This window comes from Ahaetulla prasina, chromosome 7 (assembly GCF_028640845.1).
Source record: "Ahaetulla prasina isolate Xishuangbanna chromosome 7, ASM2864084v1, whole genome shotgun sequence".
Lineage (NCBI taxonomy): Eukaryota > Metazoa > Chordata > Lepidosauria > Squamata > Colubridae > Ahaetulla > Ahaetulla prasina.
In genome coordinates, this window is record NC_080545.1 from 43,771,169 (window position 1) to 43,787,152 (window position 15,984).

A 15,984-nucleotide genomic window follows, 5' to 3' on the forward strand; every position below is an offset into this window, starting at 1 on the left:
CTGCTTAGCTTCACCTGCTGCTTCCTGTTTGTTAGGAAGCTTGTGATCCACTTACAAGTCTGTTCCGGTACCTGTAGCTGGTTTAGCTTAGTCAGAAGAATGTCTGGAATGATGGTATTGAATGCTGAACTAAAATCTACAAAAAGGACCCTTGCATAGGTCTTTGGAGACTCAAGATGTTGTAAGATGTAGTACAGAGCCATATTAACAGCATCATCTATTGATCTATTTGCTCAATATGCAAATTGCAAGGGGTCTAACAGCGGATCCGTGATGGTTTTCAAGTAGGAAAGCACTAGCCTTTCAAAGGTTTTCATGACTACAGATGTTAAAGCAACTGGTCTGTAATCATTCAGTTCCTTGATGGTGGGCTTCTTCGGCACTGGGATGATGGTAGAGCTTTTGAAGCAAGAAAGAACATAGCACATCTCTAGTGATTTATTGAAGATATGGGTGAAGATGGGGGGTCAATTGGTCAGCAGAGACTTTTAAGCAAGAAAAAGTTATCTTGTCTGGGCCTGGAGCTTTTCCTGGCTTTTGTCTGTGAAATAGGTCCTGCACTTCCTTTTCTGTGATCACTAGGGGTTGTGAACCCAATGAAATGGGGTCAGTTGTAGGAGGCTTGGCTGTTGTTGGTGTGTCTGAGATGGGGGTTGTGGATATAGGTGGCTGTAGTTTTCTTTCAAACCTGCAGTAAAACTCATTCAGATCATCTGCCAGTTGTTGATTACCTTCAGCCTGGGAAGGAGGTTTGCCATAGCCGGTGATATTTTTAAGAGTTTTCCACATGTTTGCTGGTTCATTTGCTGAAAACTGATTCTTTAGCTTTTCAGAGTAGCTTCTTTTTGCTGCTCTGATCTCCCTTGTTAGTGCATTTCTGGCCTGATTGTACAGCATTTTATCACCTTTTCTGTAGGCTTCCTCTTTGGAATGTCGTAGCTGCTTAAGTTTAGGTGTGAACCAAGGTTTGTTGTTACTGTATATTCGCAAGTTCCTTGTAGATACACATAGGTCTTCACAGAAGCTGACATATGATGTTACAGTATCTGTGAGTTCATCCAGGTCTGCAGAGGTATCTTCAAAAATATTCCAATCAGTGCAGTCATAAATAAGCATAGAAATATTAAGATATGATTAAAAATATGGAAAAAGAATATTTTGGCAGAAATTGTAACTATGTAAAATGTATTTGGATATGACAAGTTGTATAATGATATGGCCAATACTCTGTTCATAAAATATGTGGGTGTGTGTGAAGAAAAAAACCCCAATGAAACTTGATTAAAAAAAAAATCTGTCACAGAATTCAGTTCAAACAGGAAACCAGTTCTAAACCACAATTTAATATATGGATTTGTACTACATCAAAAATTTTGATATTTTACCTTTTAAAATTCCTTTTTATTGATATATTTAATTCTTTTATTCATTTTTCCTGTTCTTTTTTTGTGTGTGTTTCTCTCTTTAAAATGTTTAAAGAAAATACCAACAACAAAAAACCAGGTTTTCAAATCCTAGTTTATGCTCAGGAAAGCAGCTCAATTCTTTAATGCAATTTAAGCACTGTAATTATTTTTATTATCTGCACTGAATTCACTTCTCAAATGAAGTTAAGTAAAATTATTATTTTTTTCTATTTATTTTTGTCGCACAGTATATATAAACATAAGCATGAAACAACTATACAATACATAAGCATATATACGAGTATGAGTATGTAATAACTATATTAATTGGATATAATGAAGGGAAAAAATAGGACAGGAAGAGTAGGGACGTTTGTGCTCTTATGCACACCCCTTTCCAGCTATGCATTTATCACTTTGATATTTGATTTCTATCCATTCATTAATAATTTCTAAAATACACATTCAAATCCTCACTCAAAATCTTCTCTACCAAAAGCTTATTCATTGGGATTCTAAAAATCCCAGATTAACCCCAGTTCTGATAGGATTTTACACATGACATTTTGCAGGAAAAAACAATCAGATGGGTTTCTCAGAGGAGATTCCACAGTGCTTTGAGACTTGGCAGGTTGGCTGAGGAGTCTCAAAAAAGACAAGAAGCAGACAAGTTTTCAAACTTTTGAACCAAACCACAATGGTCTGGAACTTGTGATTGGAAATAACTCCAGCATGATTTCTTGAGAGATTTCCAGGATATTCTTGAGTGATTTCCAGGATATTCTGGTTTTGGCTCATTCAGTAAGTATTGGTCCCAGAATAGCCTTAGGAGGAGTTATTTCAGCACTGCTGACTTCCTGTTAAAGGCTTAAACTGAATGTTTAGAATTTTTCTCTCTCATTCTCTCTTTGTTTTTCTTTGTAAAAAGAACTTTCTGCACATCATTAAAGTTCTAGGAGGTTCATGCTCAGTTCAATTTGAGGTTAGGCCACAGGGGTTGGAATGATTGTCTCTTGGTTAGAGGAACTGATTTGTTGTATATATTGCATGACCTGAAAAAATTGGGAACACTGCTGAATAGTTACATTTCTAGAACTCTAGAAAGGAATTTAAAGGCAGCTTGGCTTACTTTTAAAATATTTGACATATTTTGATCTACCACATAGAGTCATGTAGGGAGATCAATAGCAGAACTTTTATCAAACTGCTGAAACACTATAAAAATGTTACATCCATAAAAGAACAGCAATGTGGAATATCAGTCTCTTAATCATAAGGTTGGTCCAGGGCGTTAAACACGTAAGGATCCTATATCAAAAAGATTATCTGTATGAGTGTGGAAAGTTTGCCCTGTATATGTGAAGATCAAAATGACAATTCAGGGAATAGCAGAAATTGGCAATATCAAGTTTGCAAAGTGATGACTTACAGTACAGAATGCAGACTCCATCCATAATTGACAGAATGGTGGACAGTCAGAAAACTGACTAATTTTAATGTCTGAATAAGAGCCACAAAAATATTATGCTTTTAGTCCCCCAAAACGTGCTTTTCACCTGGGCTCAGTTTGAAATATGCTCATAGCTTGTTCAGGTCTTTCTACCCTCTAAGGTTTCATTCTTTAAAAAATAGAATAGAATAGAATAGAATAGAATAGAATAGAATAGAATAGAATAGAATAGAATAGAATAGAATTGGAAGGGACCTTAGAGGTCTTCTAGTCCAATCCCCTGCTTAGGCAGGAAACCCTATACCACTTCAGACAAATGGTTATCCAACATCTTCTTAAAAACTTCTAGTGTTGGAGCAGTCACAACTTCTGGAGGCAAGATGATTAATTGTTCTGTCATGAAATTTCTCCTTAGTTCTAAGTTGCTTCTCTCCTTCATTAGTTTCCACCCATTGTTTCTTGTCCTACCCTTTGGAGGTGCTTTGGAGAATAGCTTGACTCCCTTTTCTTTGTGTCAGCCCCTGAGATATTGGAACACTGCTATCATGTCTTCCCTAGTCCTTCTTTTCATTAAATTACACATACCCAGTTCCTGCAACCATTCTTCATATGTTTTAGCCTACAGTCCCTTAATCATCTTTGTTGCTCTTCTTTGCATTCTTTCTAGAGTCTCAATATCTTTTTTACATCATGGTGACCAAAACTGATTGCAGTATTCCAAGTGTAGCCTTACCAAGGCAATATAAAGTGGTATTAACACTTCATGTGATCTTGATTCTATCCCTTTGTTTATGTAGCCTAGAATTGTGTTGGCTTTTTTAGCAGCTGCTGCACACTGCACACCCAGTTGTCCACTAGGACTCCAAGATCCCTCTTACAGTTACTACTATTGAGCAAGGTAAATAATTCAGCAGGATTCATTTATAGAATAAATTTTTTGGTGAGGATGAGAAGCTACATTGGACTAAGGGCTGATGGGTTATATCAATGTTTGTTAAACTTTTTTCTCTCAGGATCCCTTCCCATTTTTAAAAAAATATGGAGAACCCCTGTTAGAGTCTGTAGCTATCCAGTCAGCACACAAGTAAATAATCCAGCAGGATTCATTTATAGAAGAAACTTCTTTATCTACAATTATATAAAATATGATGCATGTATACAATACCCATGCAGCTCTTGCAATGTGGCAGAGAGAAGAAGTAGCAAGTACAAATACAAAAAATAAAAGTAGAAGCAAGGACACTCAAGCAAAGACAAACAAACTCTTATATACACAGAACAGTTAAGGTAAGCCACACCCAGACTCCAAGCCGTCTTACGTGGCTCACAACAAATCCTGTGTCTCAGTTACCAAACAGTTCCCATTGGCTGACTTGTTGTTATGGCTATTCCAGTTCATAAATTCTTATACACTGATACCCCCCAAGAATGTTTACTTGTACAAAGCTTGGTGTTATTAAGGATGTTGGGACTTTGTCAGTTCAAATGCAAAAGCTACAAGAAGATTTGAAGGAATTTTTAAAAGGTCTTTTAGAAGAAGCTCTAGACTTTCAAACCTCTGTTATAGATCAAAATTTGATGGAGCTTGAAGAGGAAATATCTCAAATAAAAGACATTATTGAAACTAGGAATAAGGATATAAGGGAAGATGTGGTGGCAGTATTTCAAAGATTGTTTGATTACACGGTTCATTTGGATGGAAAAGTGGAAGAAATTAATCAAGCTAATGTGAATTTGGAAAATAAAATAGAGGAGGTCCAGACAAAGATGAACAGGGCAGCCGAAGAGTTGGTTTTGCTGCAATATAGATCGATGGAGTTTGCCCTGAGAGTGAGAGGTCTCAAAGAAAATAAGCGCGAGAATCTAAAAGATATTTTTGCAGATGCTTTTGCACATATATTTGGAGAACAACCAGCAGAATTTGTAACTCAAATTGAAAAAAAATATCATGTTAATTCCTGGGTTGCCAGACAGACAGTTACCAAGAGATGTTCTTATCTATTTTACAACTAGGAGGATTCGGAATGAAATTTTACAAGTATCTTATAAAAATAAACTTCAAATATCAGAACAAGAGATATTAGTGTTCAAAGAAATTCCTCCTAAAATGTTAAGATCTAGAAAGGAGTTTACTTTCTTGGTGGATGAACTTAGAAATCGTCAGATGCAGTATAGATGGGATGTTCCAGTTGGACTAACAGTAAATTATAAAGGAGGAAAATATCAACACAGTTTTTAAAGCAAGAGATTTTTATACTAATGTATTAAAGGCTGGAAGTCCACCACAGCTAGAAGTTAAGATGGGAAGTGAAATAGAGATTGGAAAAAAGTGGGAGAAGGAAGTAAAGCATACACAATTTAAAGTTAGGATGGCAGTGTTTTTCCAGAAACACTGGAAAAAGTAGGGGATTTAAATGAGCAAAGATTGATTCAAATAGATATTAAATGAAAAGAACAAAGAGTAAAGAAACAGCAATATCAAGTAAAGAGAATTTCTTTTTATAGGAAAGGGTAAATCATAACTGAAATTTTTGAATATATTTAAAAAGTATTGTGTATATGTTTAAATTGTGAAGAAGTATTTGTAGTAATGTTATTTGAATTGGGAATATAAAGTGTTGATAAAAATAGAATAAGGAATGGAATTAGTTAAGTTTTATAAAATGTTTTGTAGATGATCTGGAATTTAAATGTAATGTTATTTGATTATATATGGTTATTCTGGATAAAAATTGATTAGGGGTTATATAAGGTGTTGATAAAATAGAATAAGAAATGGAATTAGTTAAGGACTATATGATAAAAGGGGAAATTGGGCTAAATGTTAAATTTATATAAGTTAAAAATTGAAGAGGAAAATTTTGTAAAATGTCTTAGAGATGATATCTAGATTCTAAATATTGGTGTGTATATATTTGAAACTATAACTTAAATGTTGGAGATCTAGTTGGGCTGATACTATGTATTATTATATATGGTGGATATATACATTTGGTGGATTATATAAAATATTTTGAAGAAGAAGATAATGTTTAAGGGCATAAATTGATTTTAAATTAAATATTAGTAGTTAGATTACCGGCAGCACAATATTAGAAGATGAAACATTTGCCTATCATTGAAGACTGGACGCTAAAAGCAATGAACTTACTGGAGAAGGCGGGAATCTCAGCGTACCAGAAAGACTATCCACAAGAAACATGTATATTGGAAAGGAGAAGATGGATCGACTATTTTTAAAACAAATATTGGATTAAGAACTATCAAATAGCCTATGAATGAATAGAATGTACTGTATATTTTCTTTTTTCTTTTCTTTTTCTTTTTCTTTACTATGGAGAAGGGGAGTTAAGGTTCTTTCTTTCTTTCTTTCTTTCTTTCTTTCTTTCTTTCTTTCTTTATTTGATTTCTATACCGCCCTTCTCCCAAAGGACTCAGAGCGGTTTACAGCCAGATAAAAAACACAATTATACATATAATATAAAATTTAAAAAATCTATTAAAAAACTAATTCAATTTGGCCGAATTAAAAAACAGTAATAAAACTATAATAAACCCCTATTAAAATTACTATTACTTCAAGCCAACCCTGCGCGGTAGAACAAAAACGACTTCAACTTGCGACTAAGGGTCCGGAAGTCAGGGAATTGTCATATCCCTGGAGGCAGCTCATTCCAGAGGGCAGGTGCCTCCACAGAGAAGGCCCTCCCCCGGGGGTCGCCAGTCGACATTGTTTGAATGATGGCACCCTGAGGAGGCCCTCCCTATGGGAGCGCACTGGTCGATGGGAGGCTATTGGTGGCAGCAGGCGGTCCCGTAAATAACCCAGTCCTATGCCATGGAGCGCTTTAAAGGTGGTAACCAACACCTTGAATTGCACCCGGAAGACCACAGGAAGCCAGTGCAGCTTGCGCAGGAGAGGTGTTACATGGGAGCCTCGAGTTGCTCCCTCTATCACCCACGCAGCTGCGTTCTGGACCAACTGGAGCTTCTGGGTGCTTTTCAAGGGGAGCCCCATGTAGAGAGCATTGCAGTAGTCCAGGCAGGAAGTGATGAGGGCATGAGTGACCGTGCATAGGGAATCCCGGTCTAGAAAGGGGCACAACTGGCGTATCAGGTGTACCTGATAAAAAGCTCCCCTGGAGATGGTCGTCATATGCTCTTCAAAGGACAACCGTCCACCCAGGAGGACGACTAAGTTGCGAACCTTCTCCATTGGGGCCAATGACTCTCCCCCAATGGTCAGCGATGGCTTCAACTGACTGTACCGGGATGCTGGCATCCACAGCCACTCAGTCTTCGAAGGGTTGAGTCGAAGCTGGGTCTTCCCCATCCAAACCCGCACAGCCTCCAGACACCGGGACATCACTTCAACAACTTCGTTGGGGTGGTTGGGTTCTAGGGGATGGATGGGAGTCTATGGATAGTTTGTGTATTCTAGTTTATGATTGTTAGATATTATACCCTGTATATTGCTCTGGGAAGTCTGGGGTGTGGGGTGTGGGGATTGGGTGAAGGGGGGAGGGGGGAGGGGGGAGGGGAAAGGGTGAGGGTTGGTGGGAGGAGGAGGGAATGTATGGGTAAAAATTTTTTGTAAAACTTTTTTAATAAAAAAAGAGAACGTTTACTTGTATGGGTAATATTTATCAATATTTATTGCATTAATAATTAAAATGATTAATTATTAATAATTTTAATTATTAATGCAATAATGCCGTTCTGAATCGGACCGAACACTAGTAAGGTTTCATATTCAGACTTACCTAGTGGCGATAAGAACGGCAAAACGGGAGTATTTTTCTGCTCTTATTGCATCGGCAGATAATTGCCCAGCCGCCTTGTTTAGGGTGACCCGCTCCCTCCTTTTGCAGGGAGCACGGGAGGACCCCTTGCAAGGACGTGCTGAGGATTTTGGACAATATCTGCACGATAAAATTGCTCAGATCCGGGATGGTCTGGACACGGATTGGGTAGATTCGGGTGGGATGAGGGAGGTAGGTCTTGATGATGTTATCTGGGAAGAGTTCGACGTGGTGGCTCCCAAGGACATGGACAGGATATTGGGGAGGCTTAATGCGACCACATGTTTATTGGACCCGTGTCCCTCCTGGTTAGTACTGGCTGCCTGGGAAGTTACACGAGGCTGGCTTCAGGGAATTGTCAATACGTTTTTGATGGAGGGTATCTTCCCCACCGCCTTAAAAGAGGCGGTGGTGAGGCCCCTCCTCAAGAAGCCCTCCCTGGATCCAGCTGCCTTAGAGAATTATCGTCCTGTCTCCAACCTTCGTTTTGTGGCGAAGGTTGTTGAGAGTGTGGTGGCGCAACAGCTCCCCCAGTACCTGGATGAAACTGTCTATCTGGACCCATTCCAGTCCGGCTTTCAGCCTGGGTACAGCACGGAGAAAGCATTGGTTGCATTGGTAGATGATCTCTGGAGGGCCCAGGACAGGGGTTGTTCCTCTGCCCTGGTCCTATTAGATCTTTCTGCGGCTTTTGATACCATCGATCATGGTATCCTGCTGCGACGGCTGAAGGGGTTGGGAGTGGGAGGCACTGTCTTTCGGTGGTTCTCCTCCTACCTCTCTGACCATTCGCAGACAGTGTTGGCAGGGGGGCAGAGTTCGACCGCGAGGTGCCTCATGTGTGGGGTGCCACAGGGGTCGGTTCTCTCGCCTCTCCTGTTCAACATCTATATGAAGTCACTAGATGAGATCATCCATGGTTTTGGGGTGCGATGTCATCTGTACGCTGATGATACACAGCTATACATTTCCACCCCTAACCACCCCAACGAAGCCATTGAAGTGATGTCCTGGTGTCTGGAGGCTGTGCGAGTCTGGATGGGGAAAAACAGGCTTCGACTCAACCTTCCAAGACTGAGTGGCTGTGGATGCTGGCTTCCCGGTACAGTCAGCTGATTCCATCGCTGACTGTAGGGGGCGAGTCATTGGCCCCCATGGAAAGGGTCCTCAATCTAGTCATCCTCCTGGATGTACAGCTGTCTTTAGAAGAGCATATGACGGCCATCACCAGAGGAGCTTTTTATCAGGTTCGCCTGATACACCAGTTGTGTCCTTTCCTAGACCGGGATTCTTTATGCACGGTCACTCATGCCCTCATCACTTCCCGCCTGGACTACTGCAATGCTCTCTACATGGGGCTCCCCTTGAAGAGCACCCGGAGGCTCCAGTTGGTCCAGAATGCGGCTGCGCGGGTAGTAGAGGGAGCAACTCGAGGCTCCCATGTAACATCTCTCCTGTGCAGGCTGCACTGGTTGCCGGTTGTCTTCCGGGTGCAATTCAAGGTGTTGGTTACTACCTTTAAAGCGCTCCATGGCTTACGACTGGGTTATTTACGGGACCGCCTACTGCCACCGATTGCCTCCCATCGACCAGTGCGCTCCCATAGGGAGGGTCTCCTCAGGGTGCCGTCGGTCAGACAATGTCGACTGGTGACCCCCAGGGGGAGGGCCTTCTCTGTGGGGGCTCCTGCCCTCTGGAACGAGCTACCTCCAGGGATACGTCGATTCCCTGACCTCCGGACCTTTCATCGTGAGCTCAAGACATTTCTGTTTCATCGCGCAGGGCTGGCCTAATAGTTTTAATGGGGGTTTTTATTAGAGTTTTATCAGAGTTTTAATTATTTTTAGCCAAATTGAATCAGTTTTTTAATAATGTTTTAAGTTTTGTATTTTTGTTTACTTGGCTGTAAACCGCCCTGAGTCCTTCGGGAGAAGGGCGGTATATAAATGAAAATAATAAATAAATAAATAAATAAATAAAATTGACTCAGTTGGTGGCACTCCTGTCAACTGTGATTATTTGATGGAATTTTAATATTATGTTATTTTTCAAAATAAGCTGGCAATAATTTTGATTTTGTGGACCTCTGAGAGTGTTCTCAGAACACACTTTGAGAAACACTGGGCTTGGTGATTCAGAAGAGCGGTGTTTATATGACATAACTTCATGACTTCACAGAAGCCATATTGTCACTATCACTCATTTTTCTGAAGAGGAATTACAGGAAATTATTGCTCTCTGTAAATGCCAGAGAAAAAGTTGCTTCGCTTCTCCCAATGGAAAAATACATGTGTTAGAAAATACATGGTTCAGCCTAGAATTTCCTGGCATGATTCCCAATTAGAAAATATCTTCCCCTCTAATGTGGAAAGGTGGCATAGGGGGAGAAAGGGTCCAACCATGCTAGCATTTCTGTAGAAGCACTAACAGGATCAGTAAAGTGAGGTAGTGGTAGGCATAGGCCTCTTGTGAGATCCTGTGGTTGGCTAGAAAAGATTAATGGGTCACAGATCTCCCAACTCTGCCCCAAGGTTTCAGAGCTTCTTCAACTCTCCTAATTAATGAGGTATAGGCCTGAAACAAGGGAAACCTAGCTTCAAGTCAAGTTTCAGTCACTCTATAAGTCACTTACTGCAGGCCTGTCATTATCACCAACTCTTGGTGTTATGGGGTGGAGGGGAGGAAAAGTGCTATACATGAGTCATTGAGCTCCTGGGTGAAAGATTATAAATAAAGCGTTTGAGCTCTATTTTGCCATATTTCTGCTACCATTCAGGGGAAAATATATCAACTGGATTGATTATTTCTTTCTTACTTTAGTTTGCCTATTCTGCTGACAAACTAAAAATGCTGCTATATACACAGGGCATTTTTTTCTTGGAGGGAGTCACTTTTTATTTAGTCATTGCACTGAATTCCCACAACAAATGCAGCATTGCATTTTTAACACTCTCCCCTCATAGTTTCATACTAGAGACCTGAAGTTAGATAGTCAAGTTTCCTTGCCTGGAAAGATATTCCCTTAGAATCAATATATTTGTCTTAGAAACAGACATAGATTTAAAATACTTCCAAGTAGCAAAGCCACAGCTACTCACCCACTTATAATGAAGAAAGAGAGATGGCAATCTTTTGAGTCAGATTTTTTAAAAAAATATTGCCACATAAATGACATAGTGAGGGAAGCGTGTGTGGCATGAGGCTTGTATCTGCCTTGGGAGTGACAGATTATTCCCATTGTAATTGTTAGCTTGAAAACTGGGGCAAGGAGGCACATAGCTGTAGACTGATGGCACAGATTTCTTAGCCAGGGAAGGATAATATTGGCACTAAGGTTGCTCATGACAAAGAGCCTATTAACACACCCCTGGCCACCCACATGACAAGCTTGGCAGCTGATGAGGTTATAAACCACACACTATATTTTGCTGGCAGTATTTTGCCCAAGTTTCTGTCAGTAAATGGTGTTGAGTCTGCAGAATTTTTCTGTGTCTGCATTGAATCATGTACAAAATTAGTGTATTTTATTAAGGACCCGGGGAAAGAGAGAAAAGGATATTAATCAATGCATTTACCTAAATTCCCCTCCCCCATGAAAGATTCAGCCCAATGGCAACCACTGTTGATCTCAGAAACACTACAGAAGGACTACACTACTTACATGAATTATCAATTTTTCCTCCTTTCAGGGAATACTTGCAATTTTGCATGTGTTGAGAGAGAAGCTGGCACTATAAAAGAACACATTAAGGCCCACCAACAGTACATGAGAAAGTTCAGATTTACATCTTCTGACTCACTTTGCTTCACTCACTTCCCCTCTGCCTGGTTGGAATGGAATTTCTTTTAGTTATAGCCTAGCTTTAAAAACAAACAAAGGAGGGGGCGTGGCCATGACCGTGGTGGGGTAAGGACCTTTCCTTCACTTCACAGGGCTTATTAATGAAGATTTATGAGAATTTATGCCGTTTGGAATGCACTGTTATGGACGAAAGTTAATAAATCATGAACTGAAAGTGTTAACAGCCCAGCAGATTGAATTTAAAACTGGTAGGTCATTTGAAACGGCTTGAATTAAGGAGTTTCTACAGCGTGGATTGACCGAGCCGGCAGACAGGATAAGTTGGAATAAATTACTGTGTTCTGTTTTTTCAAAATTAACTATCTTGTTCTGTGTTAAAAATTTTTTATTTTACTGCTGAGGCTAAGTGAAGGACTGAATTTGATAATGAGAAGATTTTTTTTTTTTGAGCCTTCCGGAAGTTCAGCCAAGAAGAATTTATCTGCTTTGCTGTCGTGGAGGAAAAATGGCGCTGATTAATGTTAGCTGTGAAGTTTTGTGTTTCTTTGTGGAGTAATAAATCATGAACTGAAAGTGTTAACAGCCCAGCAGATTGAATTTAAAACTGGTAGGTCATCTGAAACGGCTTGAATTAAGGAGTTTCTACAGCGTGGGTTGACCGAGCCGGCAGACAAGATAAGTAAGTTGGAATAAATTGCTGTGTTTTGTTTTTCCAAAATTAACTATCCTGTTCTGTGTTAAAAATTTTTCTATTGCTGAGGCTAAGTGAAGGACTGAATTTGATAATGAGAAGATTTTTTTTTTTTTTGAGCCTTCCGGAAGTTCAGCCAAGAAGAATTTAATTGAAGAGAAGAGAAACTGATTTTTTATTGGATTGTTTGGTAGTAAGAGGATTTTACTGAGCTAATTTTTCTTTATTTTTTTTCTCTGGAGAGCAAATTAATAGCTTGTTTATATTACAAAAAAAAAAAGGATTTTTCGCTTTAAGTTGGTTTGTCTTCCTTTCTGCTTTGCTGCCGTGGAGGAAAAATGGCGCTGATTAATGTTAGCTGTGAAGTTTTGTGTTTCTTTGTGGAGAATCCTTGAACTTGAGAGATAACAGTGCAAATAAGCCGCTTCGCTTCAATTAAAGACAGTCGTCCTTTGATCTTCACTAAGACCCTCTGTAAAATTGGTTTGGAATCCTAGTTTGGGAAATTTTTGGTTTTTCAAAATGACTCAACAACTTTCAGAAACGCAGCAACTTGCTGCAGCTTTAAATAAAATTGGGGAAAAAATAGCAGGACTATCAGAGCGTATAGATAATTTGACATTGAAACTGACATCTGAAATGCAGAATTTAAAGCAAGAGATGAATGAAAACTTTGCAAAACAAAAAGAAATGATAATGATTAAAGATGAAATGGAGCAGATGCATGTGCATGAAGTAAAAGTAGATCGGCAAATTGGTAAAATATTTTATAAAATGAGCAGCAAGATAAGAGAATCTGTCTTTTGGAAGAAGAGATGAGGAAATATAATTTAGTTATCAGAGCAATTTCAGAAGAAAAGGAGGATAAATTGAAACAGCCGGTTTTGAAATGGATTAATGATTTGGATACGCAACTTACGTTCACAATAGCAGACCTGGCAAGTGTTTTAGAATTGGATATAGAAGGCAAAATGGTTCTAACAGGAAGGTGCTTGTCAGGTTCCCAATTCTTGGTGATAAGTTGGAAGTTATGGCCAAGGTGAGAGAGTTGGGAGATGCTTTAAAGTTCGAAGGGAAGACTATTCAAGTCTTCCCGGATATATCAAGAGAAGAAAGGGCATGAAGATTTTTTTTAAAACCAATCACAAAAGTTTTGAGGGATAATGGAATTAAATACAATTGGAGGCCACCACAACAATTGAAATTTTTTTATAAAGGAAGGATGCATAATCACCCCAGATATAGATGCATTATTATATTTACGGAGCTTGGACTGATTGAGATGGAGGATTTAATGGAGATAAAAGATCAAATGCTTCAGATGGGTGGAACATACGGAAACATCAATCCCAGAAGAAGAAAAAGGGGCTATTGGAGGCAAGACTCCAAAGGGTTAAAGAGGAAAGAAATATCACCTGTGTTGGTTGAACAGAAGAAGAGTCGTGAGGATACAGTAAGAGAAGAAGCAGATAAGAGTCTTGGAAAATATGAAGCTGAATGCGGGTCATCGTTATCTTTTTTTGAGTGATGAATTTAAATAGACAGCCCGAAAGAAGTGGCCCGGCATTGGCACGTCCCTCTCCCCATTCTCTTTATAGAGGCGAAACCGATGAGGATGTGGGGAAGAAGATTGTTTGTACTTTATTGTTTGTTTTTTTTTCTGTTTTCTTATTGTTGTTTATATGTTAAATATGGTAGTTTAATGTCGGGTGGTGGGCACAGAAAGGAAGATGCGGGGATAGGATTAAAAAAATTATATTTTAAATGGGAGTTATAAAAATAATGTCATGGAATGTGAAGGGTACAGGGAATCAGATTAAAAGAAGAAGATTGGAGCTTAAGATTAAAAGGGATTTGCCAGACATTTTATTTTTACAAGAAACCCATCAGAAATCTGAAGATTCAAATAGAATGTATATAAAAGGTATGCAAATATATGAAAAAGCATTTGGAACTTCAAAAGCTAGAGGAGTTGCAACACTGATATCAGATAGGGTGTACTTTGAAAAACATAAGGTAATTTTGGATGAAGATGGAAGATATGTAATAATTGTTGGAAATCTTAATGAGGAAAAAGTGACACTTGTTAATTTATATTTACCGAATGAAAAACAAAGAGAATTTCTTGAAAAAATAACAAAAATTTTGGAGAATGAAAGTGTAGGGAAAGTAATTGTGGCTGGGGATTTTAATTTAATCAGAGATAAAATAGATAGTACTAATCCCACCCGCTGTGGAGGAGCAAATAAAATGGGGATTTTAAATATGTGGATGCTTCGAAATGGCGTGGTTGATGTGTGGAGAGAGGTTAAAGGAATTGAGAGAGTATACACTTTTTTTTCTAAGATATATAATACATATTCTAGAATTGATTATATTTTTCTTTCTAAAGATTTGTTGAATAATGTGGATAAGGTAGATGTGGGAATTTAAAGATTCTGATCATGCAGAAGTTATGGTGGACTTAGATTTTAATTTTGAGAAAAAGAAGCTATTGGAGATATGACGAGAAATTGTATAAAATGAAAAGGATAAAAATGGATACTTAAAAACTGGAGGAAAGTTGGAGATTAAATGATAACGGGAGGTTAAATTTGAAATTGTTTGGGATGCGATGAAAGCGGTGTTTAGAGGAGAGTATTAAATTATCAAGTAGGAAATATAAAAATTATAAAATTAAAATGGAAAGAGATAAAAATCAGATTAAAAGAATTGGAAAATCAATTTTGCTTACTAAAGAAAAAAATTCTTCAGGAGCTTAATATGTTAAGAAATAAAATGATAGAAGAAGATACAGAGTTAGTAAAAAGAAATTTGAGATTTTAAATAGGAATTTTTGAATTTAGTAATAGAAAATTCTAAATTATTGGCAAAGATGGCGAAAGATAAAAGAGAGAAGAGAGAAATTGGAGTTTTGATAGATGATAGAGGTATAAGATGTTATAAAAAATTAGAGAAATGTGAAGTGGTTAGAAATTTTTTTCAGAATCTATATTCAAAGAAACCAATTAATCGGGGAAAATTGCAAAGCTATTTAGAAAAGTATGTGGTGAAAATTGATCAAACATATAAGGAATTGATGGAAGAAGATATAACACAAGATGAGATTAATGGAATAATACAAAAATTAAAATTAGGGAAAGCTCCAGGTGAGGATGGATTACCTGTTGAGTTTTATAAAGAATTTAAAGAATTAATAATACCAAGATTGCAAAAATTATTTAATGGAATATTACATGGTGGGGAAGTACCTTCGTCATGGAATAGAACGGTGATATCCCTAATTCCTAAACCAGATAAAGATTTAGAAAGGATTGAGTCCTATCCGCCCATTTCTTTAATTAATCAGGATGCAAAGATATTTACTGCTATTATAAGTAATAGATTAAATAGATTTATAGATAGATATATAAGTTATAATCAAGTAGGCTTTGTGAAGGGTAGATACATGAGTGATATTGTTAGAAGAGTATTAAATATTATAGATGTAGCTGAATATAATGGTGATAAAATTGGTATAGTATCATTGGATATTTTAAAGCTTTTGATCCTGTACAATGGGAAACAATTAAAGTAATTGTGGAGGCTTTAGGCTTTGGTAATAAGTTTATACATGTTATTTCAAAATTATACCAAAAGAGCAGTGCAAGAGTGAAGGTGAATGGAATATTAACTGAAGAGATAAAATTAGAAGCTGGTACGAGACAAGGATGTCCCTGTCCCCAACATTATTTTTATTGGCTATGGAAATATTGACAAAATGATAGAAAAGATGAAGAATTAGAAGGATATAAGGGTATAAGATAAATTTGTATGGATGATACTTTAATTAT

At 38.0% G+C, this 15,984-nt stretch overlaps 1 protein-coding gene across 1 annotated transcript in view; it reads right to left on the bottom strand.

The window, feature by feature from the left end:
- Positions 1-401: 401 nt before the first annotated feature.
- LRIG3 (leucine rich repeats and immunoglobulin like domains 3) overlaps positions 402-15,984 on the bottom strand; it is a 157,446-nt gene continuing 141,863 nt past the window's right edge. Inside the window, exon 18 of the mRNA XM_058191405.1 lies at positions 402-430. The gene's annotated coding sequence lies outside the window, so the exon portion shown is untranslated. The remainder of the gene's footprint in view (positions 431-15,984) is intronic.